Source organism: Peromyscus maniculatus, chromosome 1, assembly GCF_049852395.1.
Source record: "Peromyscus maniculatus bairdii isolate BWxNUB_F1_BW_parent chromosome 1, HU_Pman_BW_mat_3.1, whole genome shotgun sequence".
Lineage (NCBI taxonomy): Eukaryota > Metazoa > Chordata > Mammalia > Rodentia > Cricetidae > Peromyscus > Peromyscus maniculatus.
The window spans coordinates 90,377,990-90,389,712 of NC_134852.1; the positions used below are offsets into that span (position 1 = coordinate 90,377,990).

Below are 11,723 nucleotides of genomic sequence, written 5' to 3' on the forward strand. Positions count from 1 at the left end.
GGCCACACACTATCACTGACATAAGTTGGGGCAGGAACACAAACAGGGCAGGAGCCTAGACACAGGAGCCAATGAGAGGCTGTGGAGGGGTGCCGCTTATTAGCTTGTTCCTTGCGGCTTGCTCCGCCTGCTTTCTTAGAGAACCCAGGACCATCAGCCTCAGGGGTGGCACCACCCACAATGGGCTGGGCCCTCTCTCATCAATCACTAATTAAGAAAACGCCCTACAGGCTTGAATACTGCTCAGTCTTCTGGAGGCATTTTCTCAATTGAGGTTCCCTCCTCTCAGGTGACTCTAGGTTATGGCAAATGGCTATACTGTCTATCGGCTTTATCACTGATGGATGCCCACCATACTCTGCAAAGGTTGATGAGGGGATAAATTCATGTCAGCCTGAAGCCTCTTGCCAGAAGGTTCCCTCCTTAGTCTCACCCTGTTCAACATCTGTCACTGATAGAGATGGAAAAACAAACAAGCCAGAAAACAGGGAGAGCACCTGTCGGATGGGACCAGGGTTCCCACAGGCTACTAGACCACCTATCAACATCACCAGGAGAACTTGTTGGAAATGCAAGTCATTGGACCCTCAGGCAGGCTTGCTAATTGGGGGAGGGGGTGGGCACTAGGAAATCTGGGTTTCAAAAGCCCTCTATATAGCTTTGATGTACTCAAAGTTGGGCCAATGGGCTGATGTCACCAACACTCCCACATTGCCATTTAAATTGTCTTTTAAAAGACTGTATGTACTACGAGACCAGCAAGATAGCTCAGTGGGTAAAATCACTTGCTACCAGATGCCCAGCCTGATGACCTGAGTCCCATCCCAGGAAGTCACATGGTGAAGGTAGAGAGCCAATTTCCACATGCTGCCCTCTGAACTCTACACGCATGCACACTCACAATGAAGAAATAATAAATTAACAATATTGTACTGTAAGTTCACATTGACACAAAGGCATGCAAAGCATCTACCGTAGAAGCAGCAGCGAGATGTAAAGCTGGTCCCAGTGAGGCAGGCATTGTTGGTGAGATGGTCTCAATACCATGTCTGCTTGCAGGGCACTGGCAAGGGTCTCGCCAGCAGCAGGGCTCCTCCAGCTGTTATGTGCACGCAAGTCCTCTGGGATCTAGACAAAATGCAGTTTCTGCAACCCTGATAATGTTGATGCCACTGGTCCAAGCTGGGCCCACTCTGAAGACCCAAAGCAGACAAAGAGATGTTAGACGATGAAATTCATGCCAGAGGCTTGCCCATATCACACCAGACTATGTAGAGGGGAAAATGTCCTTTACAACAAACTCATTATGTAGCCAAGGATGACCTTGAACTTCTTGATCCTTCTGGTTCTGCCTCTGGAGTGCTAGGGTTGTCGACATGTGCCATCATGCCTGGCTCAGGCAATGAAACATAAGCATGGTGAGATAGCCTTGCCTCTTAGATTAGGCATGAGAAATTTTAGAACAGTGAAGGTCTGGTGTCTTGACATGGTGCAAGGTTATCACTAAGGCACCACATGACAGTTAATTGGCAGGTTTTAAGAACAGACTTTTTCCGGAGGTCCTAGGGGCACAGACCTTCCATTCCAGCACTCAGCAGGCAGAAGCAGGTGGATCTCTGTGAGTTTGAGGCTAGATAGTAAGACCCTGTCTCAAAAAAAAAAATTAGACTTTTATTATTTTGAGACTTAGTTTCTGGCTTGGTTTGAACTCAAGATTCTCCTGCCTCAGCCTCTCCACTGCTTTGATGACTGCCATGAAGCAGCACACCCAACAACCATCAATTGTTTTCTGGAACTGGTCAACCTGTCCCTAGAGTCTTCATGTTCTTCCTTGAGCTCTATACGGACCTCGGGTCCAATAGCACAGCCTGTTCAGTTCATCAAAATGCAACCCGCCCTCCCTCCCGCCCTCCCTCCCTCAGTCACCACCCGCCTTCACCATTCCCTAGAGAAAAGCAGGCCAGCTCTGAAGGGGTATGGGTGGCAGCCAGGAGGAGATGTGTCATTAGGAACAAGGGCCAGAAAAGAAAGAATCTGGTTTGGGTCATGGGCATCTTCAACTCATCTAATACTTCTCTAGGGTCGACGGCCTGCCACTGCTGGATAATTGGGTGCAGAGACCGATGCAGCCGCACACATTCTGGGCCACTCGGAAGCACATTCTTGGACTGAGAACAACACGGTATATCTGCAGGATGGTCCCAGGCTGAGGAGGCCTGGCAACTTAACGACTGACTCGATTGCCAGGCCTCCTTCAAGCTTATTTTTAACATCTGTGTTCCGAGACAAATTTTCAGAGTCTTAAAAAAGGAAATGAGATTGTAAACCAGATGCCTGCCCCCTGCTGGGTGCCCAGGGGAACTTTTCTACATCAAAAATGTTCCCAGTTTTGTTTTTTTTTCTTCCCCATTTTATTTTATTTTGTTTCTTTCTCTGTTTGTCTCTGTGGGCTGAACCCACGGCAGAGCATGTGCTAGGCAAGTGCTCTGTTGCTGAGCTACATTGGCACCCCTGCCATTTTGTTGATGTTCGAGGCTCTGAAGACAGGATCCTAGGCCCTGTTAAAGATCGTGGCTTCCGACTGTGTGTTTTTCAGGGATTTCTGTGTGTGCGAATGTGTGTACCCTTGTGTCTACTGTTCCTTGTGTTTTTTCTTTGGCTCTTTTTCTTCTGTTAGTTTGCCCTATTCTGGTTTGTTTGTTTTTACTTTATCTTATTTTATTTCATTATCATTTCAGATGCGTGTTTGTTTTCTAACAAAAGAAAGAAAGAAGAGGTGTGGGTTTGGGTGGGAGGGGGGGTGGGATGGAGCTGGGAGGAGTTGGGGAGGGGAAACGGCAATCAGACTATAGTGTATTAAAAATCTATATAAAATTTTTAATTTAAAAAAATAGGGGGAAATCTTTCTTGTTATTAAAAAAAAAAGCTACCTATTAGGAGAAGCTCGAGCCCATAATTACATATACTGTGGATTTCTATATTCTCCACCAGGAGTTTACATCAGGCACTGCTGGAGCATAAGTAAGAGAAGAATTATTCCTTCCTAGAGATGGGACCCAGGGCAGGAGTGACAGGTTCTCGTGTGGCCCGGGCTGGTGATGACCTTGCTCTGTAGCTCAAGGTGATCTTGATGTCCTGATCCTCATGCTCCTGCCTCTGACACCCAAGCGCTGGATGGCAGGGGAGTGCCACCTAAGAGATAAGACAGGTGTGCCCCCACAGACAGAGATGTCTCAAATGCATGAGAAATAGGGGCTAAGGATGTAGCTCAGCGGGAAGAGTTCACAAGTACCCGGGTTCAAACCTCAGGGCTGCCTAAACCTGACACGGAAGTGCACACCTATAACTCTAGCATTCTAGAAGTGCAGGCAGGAGAAGCAAAAGTTCAAGGTCAGCCTCAGCTGCAGAGAGATTGAGATAATACATAAAACCTGCCTCAGCCAACCAACCAACCAATCGATAAACAAACAAATGATTATAGTGAAGCAGAATTCAAGCCCAAACTCAGAAGGAAATGCACCCCTCTTTTCCACTGCAGACTACCCCAAAACTTACTTTCCCAAAGTCGTAACCTTTACATTTCCTCATGATTCTGCAGCCAGAATAGGGACAGCTCGATCCCATCTCCCATGGCATCAGCTGGGACTGCATGCTTCACTGTGGCTGGAGACCCAGTCCCCAGATGGTGTCTTCTACACCCTGATGGTGATATCAGCTATTGGCCGGAGGCTCAGGAGTCCTCAGATGGGAACAGCCAAGTGGAACTCAGCAGTGGGGTTCCCGGCACTCGGAGAAAACAGGCCTGCTACTTTCAAGCCCCTAAAGCCCCATTGGCCAAAGCTTGGTACCTGGCCAGGAACAGAGCTAATGTTGGGGGAGAGTCCACACGAGGTGAGTACTGGCTTCTTGGCTCTGGGTATGTGCCTCAGCTTCTTTATCCTATGTGCCCTCTGTGCTCTTGACACACACACACACACACACACACACACACACACACACACACACCAGCTTCTTTCTGTTTCCTGTTTGCACACATTAACTCATTCTCATGGCCAATGCATGAAGCCCACTGCAGCATTATCATCTCCATCCTGCGGCTGAGGAAGTGTGGCTCAGGGACGCTGGAACCCGCCGAGGGACCTCCACATGCTCCACAGAGCCGGTGAGATTTGAGCCCCGATGTCATGGCTTCTGGGCCTACGCAGGACCGTTCTGATACTGCTGTGGAGTCAGGCCACCTCCTCCACGGCACTTCGGTCTTCTTCGTACACTGCTTCCTCAAACACCAGCACTAAGGCAATGCTGAAGCTTGAACCCGAGAAGCTGGAAGAGCTGTGACTGTAGCTGAGCGGCAGATTGCTTGTCTATCACACGTGAGGCCCCGGGTTCTATCCCCGGCACTAGAAAAACAAAATTCAAAGTGAAAAACAGTTTCTGCCTTTGGAGTACACGCTCCTGACGGGGCCCTCTCTGCTCCCTGCCTTCCCGGCCACTCACTGATCTAAACCTTAGCACCCAGTACGACGTCCCTCCCTAAAGATGTCCTGATGTTCCTCTCCTAGTGACAAAACCCTCCTTTCTTTTTTTTCTTTTTTTTTTTTTTGGTTTTTCGAGACAGGGTTTCTCTGTGTAGCTTTGCGCCTTTCCTGGAACTCACTTGGTAGCCCAGGTTGGCCTCGAACTCACAGAGATCTGCCTGGCTCTGCCTCCCGAGTGCTGGGATTAAAGGCGTGCGCCATCACCGCCGGCTTGAAACCCTCCTTTCTTCAATGGTTCTGAGCCATTGCTTCCTCCCAGGCTGACCTAGCGCTTGTCACCATCTGCGCTTACGTCTTCGATGATCACCGTGAACCCCCAGGTGCACTGTGATCAATTACTCTCCGAACCCCACTGGGAAGAACAGGAACATGACCATGAGAGGACAGAGAGACAATGGGGTGGTCGGCATGGAGTCCCTCAGGTGGCAGCCTGCCCTGCCCCACTTCTTCCCGGGACCCTGAACAGGTGAGTTTGCTGTTGGCAAAGGAGCCAGAACTGAAGGCAGCCTGCGAGGGATGGCCAGTTGGGCTAGATGTTTTGATCCTCGTCTATGAGGTCCCCTCCTCTTCGTATTTTTCTCTTTTCCATTCCTCCAAACAGAAAGTGGGGCTCTGTGCTCGATGTCTGTGTGTCTGTGACCATGCAGACAGCAAAATGCTAGCCATGTTCCTGGAATTAAGTTTCCTTAGGTCTGGCTCAGAGTCCCAAGTTGGAGAGGGCTTCCTGAGCACACAGAGGGGATTAGAGAAAAGGGGGGGGGGGTAATGGAACAGAGTATCCACTCTTCCGGGGCTGGGAGCACAGAGAGGCCATGAGTCCCAGGAGAACAGGCATGACCTAGCTCCCTCAGGGACTCCAAGAGTCACACATGACCTGACGGATAGATAGAGGGCAGTGGGAGAGAGGGACGGGGGTGGGGGAATGAGGGGGGGCGGTTGAACTGGCAGAGGCTGCGGGTGTGGGGGCTGTGGGGCACAGATTATGAATTCTCAGCAGTAGCCATGTGAACATGTGTGTCAAGATGAAGCAGCTTGGCACAGCCAAGGGGAGGCCCACAGAACACACCTCCAGGCATTAGGGTTAATGTCCCACAGCTTAGTAGACTAGCTGATTTGTAAAAAACAAAACTGTGCCCCACGGCACCTGAGTGTGTGGGTGGGGATATCCACCAGCTGCACGTGTTCTCACATTAGGAGTCCTGGGGATTCCATCTGTTCCCTTTCTTCTTAGAGCAAGGGAGCCAGTAAACTCACTGGGTCCCATCTGCTGGATGGGAGATGCCGAGGAGAGGGCTGGCTTTCTCTCAGATGCCAGATGACTGCCCAGTTCCCGGAGCCCTGGGGAAAGACAAAAGTAGCTTCAGCAGCAGTCACAGGTTGAGGAGCTTGGGAGAATACCCACGAGTGACCAGGGGGACGCAGGAAAGGAGGCTGCGTGGAGGGTGCAGCAGTGGTGTGAGAATAATCTAAAGATAGCTACTGTGTGTCCAGTCCTTTGCTGCGCGCTAGGAGACATAGGAACATATTTTTAAAAGGGGACGCATCTTTTTGTTTTTGTTTTGTTTGTTTGTTTGGGGGTTTTTGGTTTGGTTTGTTTGTTTTTTGTTTTGGGGTTTTTTTGTTTGTTTGTTTTTTAGGTGTATTTGTTTGTTTGTTTGCTTGTTTTGGGACAGAGTTTCTCTGTGTAGCTTTGGAGCCTTTCCTGAAACTCACTCTGTAGCCTAGGCTGGCCTCAACTCGAACTCACAGAGATCCCCCTGCCTCTGCCTCCTGAGTGCTGGAATTAAAGGAGTGTGCCACCACTGCCCAGCTATGGGGACACGTTTTTTGAAAGGGGATACATTTTTAAAAGGTACTTGAGAAAACGCTGCTTCAGAGGCTGGCACATAGTAGGTAGTTCATAAGTGCTACATATACTTCACATCCTTCCTGGAAGGATGCAAAGATGAGGAAAATTAGGTTTCGCTTGTAAGGACCTTAAGATCCTGTAAGAGGCGGAAGACACCATTACACAGCTCTCTGAAACCCAGGTAATCCAGCAAGCAGGCCCTGTAATCCAGCTCCAGAGGCGGGGTGAGGGTATGATGGACACTCCTGTCAAGTGGCAGGAATGAGGGAGGGCCCCCAGGAGACAAATCTGTGGGGGAGTCTCTAGATTGGGTTAAGTGACTAGGAAGACCCACCTACATGTAGAGGGCGCCCCCTCATGGAGAAAGTGAGCTGAGCACCTGCTCCATCTCTGCTTCCTGACTGAGATCACAATGAGCAGCTGCCTCAAACTCCTGCCCCACCAAGATGCCTGACCATACCTTCAAACTGAGAGTCCAAACAAGCGCTTCCTTCCTTTCTGAAATTGCTTTCGCCAATGATTTTGTCACACCAAGAAGTAGCAGATCCCGAGGACCTCTGTGGTCGGAGCAGAAGTGCCAGGGCAAGGTGCAATGGGAATACAGCAGAGGGGCTGGGCACGGAGCAGGGCAAGGACCAAGACTCGTGGGAAACCATCCGAAGAATGAGCTGGAAGAGAACACATTCTGGTAGCCACTAAAGTCTGCAGGGAAAGTTATGTGCAAATCAGTTGCTAGGAATTTGGAATTCCGGTTCCCAAGGGAGCAAGGCCATAAATGGAAGCTGATTTCTCAGGCTAGAGGATGGAAACAGATTTACCCAACTTTCTTCAGCCTGATTACTCATGGTCACTCCCTACCTCCAGGACCAGAGAGATGGGAGTGCTGGAGTATGACTCCTCCATCTTATGGGTCTTCGATACCACAGGCTGAGTGATCTTCCCGAATAGGGTTCCAGACAAATTTGAGAAATCATAAGGCTGGTTTTCATCGTATTTAATAACAGAGCTGTCAGCTCACACACACACACACACACACACACACACACACACACACACACACACATACACACACACTCACACACTCACAATAGCACATTTGAGTATTCAGTTTGCAGGAGGTGGTGATAAGTTCCCAGTGATTACCACATCAGCAGGAGGGCCAGTCTCAGGACCTCACAGTGGCTGAAGCAGGAGTGTTGGATGTGCATGGCTCCTGATCCTCTGCATCATTATGCCTAGTAGCAAGGAGGGGACTTAGGACACACACATACAGGAAGAAGGGGGTGTGAAGTAGAGGGCAGAGACGGGGTGATGGTCCTACGATCCCAGGAATGCTGCAGATTGCCCACACATCAGCCAAAGCAGGGGGTAGAATAGCTTCTCTCTCACAGCCCTCAAGAGGATCAACCCTCTTGACATCTTGGCCCCGCTTAGACTTCCGGCCTCCAGAACCATAACACCTCAAATAGCTGTTGTTAAAGCCACCCTATGTGCAGGGCTTTATGAAAGCTGTAGCAGCAGACCAAGGAAGGCATTGGAGCAGCAGCTACAGATAGCTGGCGGGTGGCAAAGTCTCAACTCACTGGTGATGGCTGACTGTACCAGGGATCGTGACCGCCGTCAAAGGCAAGCCCTCTGCAGGTTGGCCAGTATTCCCTGACATCATCTGATATCACAGCTATGCCCGCCAGCTGCTCTTGATAGTGGGTGCCCAAACGGTCTGGTTTGTTTGGCTGGCTGGTTTTTCAAAACAGAGTTTCTCTGTGTAACAGCCCTGGCTGTCCTAGAACTTGTTTTGTAGACCAGGCTGGCCTTGAACTCACAGAGATCCACCTGCCTCTGCCTCTCAAGTGCTGCGATTAAAGACATGTGCCACCACGGCCCAGCTCAGTCTTTTGTTCTACGCGGATATTTTCATTTAACAGCCAAAACCATTTCTGCTGTTTTAGAATATTTTTTTTTTCTGAACAGTTTCCAATAAACATTTTTCCAAGTTACTTTTGAACGTTGCCATTATTTGTAGTGAGAGTTCCATAGTGTGGGATGTGCTAAGTCACTCTGTTTCTGGCAGTGTGTGCCATGGCTAATACACTCATCCTTCAATTTGCCAATCATGCTTTTAGGAATAAAGCCCCCAAAAGCAACGCACTGGCTCCTTGTAACTCATAAAAAGAAAAGTTTATTGGGATACTATTAATAATAGCAAGAAGCTGGACATATGACTCAGCAGTTAAGAGCACTGGCTGCTCTTCTAGAGGACCCTGGTTCGATTCCCAGCACCCCCAGGGCAGCTCACAACCTTCTGCAACTCCAGCTCCAGGGGCTCTGACTCCCTCTTCTGGTCTTCTCAGGCACCAGGCCTGTAAATGGTGCGTGGACAAACATACAGGCAAAATATCCAGTCACATAAAATCACAGTGCTTGGAAGCCTGAGGCAGGAGGACCAGGAGTTTGAGGCCAGTCTGGGCTACATAACAAGATTCCATTTTAAGAAGTAACAGGAATAGCCAGGTGGTGGTGGTGCACACCTTTAATCCCACCTTTAATCCCCACTCAGGAGGCAGAAGCAGTCGGATCTTTGAGTTCCAGGTCCGCCTGGTCGATGGAGTGAGTTCCGGGACAGCCAGGGCTACACAGAGAAACCCTGTCTCAGAAACAAGCAAAAAAAAAAAAAAAAAAGACTGTCAGGAGCTTGAACGGTTAATGTCCCCAGCCCCCCAAAAAACTCAACAGAGCTATGAAAATAATCAAAGCCAGCAATATGCCTTACTACTTAGTGATCTTAAGTAAGTTATTTCCCCTCCCTGGTCCTTAGTTTCCTTGTCTGTAAAATGGGAGTGAGAACAATCTTTCCATATGCCAGAATTAAAATGCCAGGAAATTTAAAAAGCAGACATTATTTTTTTTCAACACTGTAAATCCTGTATGTAAGAGGTACAATTTAAAATACTATTATATGAGAGGTAGACATAGGGACATATGCACTTAGGAAGTGGAGGCAGGAGGATCAGGAATTCAAGTTCATCCTCAGCTATACAGCAAGTTTGAGGCCACCAGGAGTACGTGAGACCCTGTCTCTAATTAATTACTTATTAAGAGTAAAATGGCAATAACGTCAGTTCTGCCCCAGAGCTGGCCCAAGGTCAGCTCTCCTGAGCTGCTCAGAGCTAATCCCCATCTTTAATTTTTTGGGGAAAGGTAGGTTCCCAGAGTGGGTTGAGTTGGAGGCTGGCTATGCAGGGGCTGCTGGGAAGTTGGGGGCTGGACTCTGAAGGCTGGCCTTCTCTGTCAGCAAGCAGATGACATTCACTTTGGGAGCATCTGCAATGAAAATATATTTTTTTGGTATAAAGATGAAAAAATAGACCTCTAAATGAAGCCAGGGCCGTGTGATCATGCAGCTGGTCTGACTGAGCTTCAGGCTTCCGTTCCTGCCGTCATTGCCGCCCAGGCCTCAAGGTGGCGCTGCTCCCTCTCCAACCTCCCTTCCGCTCTGCTGGGAAAACAGGAACTTTTCAACTAGACTACCCTAATAGCCGAGTGATGTAATACTGGCAACAAGAGCAAAAACAACAACTAATAGCAGCATTTTCTGAGAACACCATAAATTTAAAACATTGTCTATCCAGCCTGGGTTGTTCCCTGCAGCTCTGAGTCCCCCCTCAAGTCCACCAGGAACCCCTCGCCATAAGAGTTAGGACATTTGTCAAGCCCTGGACAAAACACAGACAAAGGCTCAAGGATTCTGTGTCTACAGGTGTTCAACTCATCAAATCAAGACAATCCTTCCCCTGTGACATGCATGCTTGTGTGACCAACTATGTGGAGCTCAGGGTGGTGACACATGTCTGCTGTCATTTCTGGGAGGCTGAGGCAGGAGGCCCATGTTTCAGGTCAGCCTGTACATAGTGAGACCCTGCAAAAGGTGGAGATGTAGCTCAATGGTAGAGAGATTACCTAGCAAATACAAGGCTCTGGGTTCGATCCCTAACAACACACACACACACACACACACACACACACACACACACACACACAGAGTGAAGATCTAGGCAGTTTATTATTTTTTTCAGTCTTCTTGGAGATCCATGTTCCTGGCCCTTCATTGCCATCCCTGCCCCACTCTGTCCCGGACTGTAAAGAGCCCCAGATAACACAAGACCACTCACAGCTGTACACCCAAACTTCCTCTACCAACATCCCCTAAATCCCCAAATAATCACCCCTTGAATACACGTCCTCCAGGAGGACAGGCCCAGGGAAGATGTCCTTGTAGGCCCATAAAGGACTTGCTACCACCGAGGCAGAAATTCTGGAACCTGGATTTCCAGTAAGTGTGCAGATGCCTTCCCCAAGGACACACAGGAAATGGGGTCAGGGAGAGGTGGCACCCACCCCTCAGAATTGCCCCTAGACATCTGAACTCCTGGAATTCTGTATTGTGGGAGACCACACCTCCTCCTTATCACACCTCATCACCCCGCTTTCTTGCTTTAGAGGCCTCCTTGTGCTCAGTAATTGGCACCAGACAAGACTCCACCCATTGGCCAAGACCACAGCTACCCTGGAAGTCTTTCTCAGTCCTCAGCAAAATGTCCTCAAAAAGCAGCAGCCTTGCACTTGCAGAGGCCCACAGCAAAATGCGGTGGGAGGAGGTGTCCTTTAGGGCACAGAGTGTCATTTCTCTCTCAGGGGACAGATAATTCTGGCCTTAATGCAGCCCTTCATCTGCCTAGTCTCCAGCTGATGGGAAGGCAAGCTCCCGGAGCAGCCCCAGTCAGCGATAAGGGCTCTTGGCCTGAAATGAAAAATTCATGAAGGAAGACCAGTGCTGGGGCCTTTGGATCGCCTCCAAGCCACTGTGCTCGGAGGATATGGCACGGAACCCGAAAAGCCAAATGGAAAATTTCTTTCCTCTCCGGTACCTGTCATCATGCTTCTCGTCCCTGTTGCCCTTCTCCGGCCACACACCTCTTCAGTCTCAGCAGTGGCCCACGTTACAGAGGCAACCCAGAAACAGGAAGGCCGGCCCGCCCAGACCAACCACACGGCACCCAGCCAGCATCCTCAACAAAATAATCCTTGTACCTAGACAAGCTGGCACAACCCCGGCCACCTGTCACCCCAGTCCTGGAAGAAAACCAAACTGACTGTTGTCTGCCCCCAAGACACCTAAGGGATACTGCCTGTTCTGATATCCTAACCAAGAAATCTGATCAAAATTCATGGGACTGGTCAAAACTCACAAGTTGGGAAAGAGATGGACTTTAATGTTACCATGTGGGAGAAGCGGGTTTGGATGAAGTCAAGAGGAACAAGTAAGATTGGAGAGTTGA

General features: G+C 49.3%; 1 long non-coding RNA gene across 1 annotated transcript; it reads right to left on the reverse strand.

Moving 5' to 3' along the window:
* Positions 1-5,472: 5,472 nt before the first annotated feature.
* On the reverse strand, positions 5,473-11,521 carry LOC143267447 (uncharacterized). Its single transcript, XR_013042577.1, has 3 exons — positions 11,313-11,521; positions 6,848-7,055; positions 5,473-5,876 (listed from the first exon to the last, which is right to left on the reverse strand). It is a non-coding gene; the product is annotated as an uncharacterized LOC143267447 (long non-coding RNA).
* Between the last annotated feature and the right edge of the window lie 202 nt (positions 11,522-11,723).